We start from the raw sequence: 1,889 nt of genomic DNA on the forward strand, positions 1-1,889 counted from the left end.
TGGTGGGAGAGGTTGGGGAGGGGGGAGGGGACGGGGAGGAGTCAGTGAGGAGGTAAGGGAGGAGCAGATAACGTCTAGTCTGGGGAAGAATGGGCAACCCTGGAAGAGGGAACAGTGTGAGCAAGGGCATGGGGGTAATAGACCACAAAGTGATGGTAAGGAACTGCTGCTGCTGCTGCTAAGTCACTTCAGTCGTGTCCAACTCTGTGCGACCCCATAGACGGCAGCCCACCAGGCTCCCCCGTCCCTGGGATTCTCCAGGCAAGAACACTGGATGGGTTGCCATTTCCTTCTCCAATGCATGAAAGTGAAAAGTGAAAGTGAAGTCGCTCAGTCGTGTCCGACTCCCAGCGACCCCATGGACTGCAGCCTACCAGGCTCCTCAGTCCATGGGATTTTTCAGGCAAGAGTACTGGAGTGGGGTGCCATTGTAAGGAACTACTAGCAGTTTTGGAACTACTAGCAGAAACTCATATCTTTCAAGGCCAGCAGCTTGAACTCCATTGTGAAGACAATGGGGAGATCACCAGCGGGAAGTAACATGGCAAGCCTGTGTACCAGTATAGTCATTACAGTGGGAGTATGGACTTTTAAGAGATGCTGGACTGAAGAGATGCTCCACTGATGCTGGTGGAGGAGTTAGGCGACTACTGCAACAATTCAAGTGAGAGATGATAAACACTTTAACTTGGACTCTAAGACCACGGTATCAAGGCCAAGGCCCTTTTGATCATAAGGGACAGAGACTCACTCATAAATCCAAGGAAAGGCTACATATACATCAGGCAACCCCACAGAAGCCCTAGAGCAGGGATCTGGATCTGGACAGGCATCCCAGAAACCTGGACTTGAACTAGGAAACCAGGAGCCAAGGCGGTTATCTTTCATGATTAACTCTTTCAGCATCTCTGCTCCTCTGTCTTCACTTTTAAAACTAATACACTTCTTGTGTTATTGATGGTTTCTGCTTTCCCATAACTTCTCCTTGTGTGTGCCCCAAGAGTAGTCTCCACCCCAATGCCACCTGAACTTCCATCTTCAGGGACCACAACCAGCTGCCTTCTTCTCTCTGTGGCACTTGTTTCCAATTCCTAAGACAAAATCTGAATGGCTATGCTCATCCTTTTGATTCAAGTCAGGCAAATCATGGTCCAAGGGCCTGCCAATAAGTGAGGCTGGTGCACAAGGTAGAGAATTTGGCTATTTGAGATAGCAGAGCTCTGATCACAGATTCTTGCAGTCACCTGAAATATGTCTTATATAGTAGGCCTAGAGGGGAAGGGATACATTTAAAATTTATTAGGCAATAAAACCAGTGTTATTAGGTAATTGTACGAATGTGGGAGGTGAGCTGGAATGGAGGCAGGGATGAATGACATCAGGATTTGGCCTCGGTAACTGGGCGATCTCTCAGTTCCACCTTCCTCTCTGGTGGTGGTGTCCTCAGGGTCTCAGGAAGCTTCTCCACTTGACTCAAAATCTCAGCAGAGAACGCATGATTATTCCAGGCTGGGAAATGTGAGGCACGTTTACCACGAGGATACTGGGAAGGGTATAGGGTAACAAGCGGAACAGTGCAGTACTCTGTTACTAGAAACAGCGGTGCGCTGTCCGGCCCTTAGCCTGAAGGGGGCGTGGCGGGGAGGGCCGTTCTCAGAACCCAGAGAGGAGGCCTGCCGGACAAGAGCTGTGGCCTTTAGCGGTTTACACAGCCAGCCTCTGCTGCTGCTGCTGCTAAGTCGCTTCAGTCGTGTCCGACTCTGACATAACCCATAAGGAAGCTGGGGAAAGAAACATCCTTACCTGACTCTTCTCCCTCCCTTAGGTATCCTGCCCTGGCTCCCCAAGGGTTGCCGTAACAGGAAGATAGAGGGCAAGGAAGCCCACTG

This window comes from Bison bison, unplaced genomic scaffold, assembly GCF_000754665.1.
Source record: "Bison bison bison isolate TAMUID 2011002044 unplaced genomic scaffold, Bison_UMD1.0 scf7180017864505, whole genome shotgun sequence".
NCBI lineage: Eukaryota > Metazoa > Chordata > Mammalia > Artiodactyla > Bovidae > Bison > Bison bison.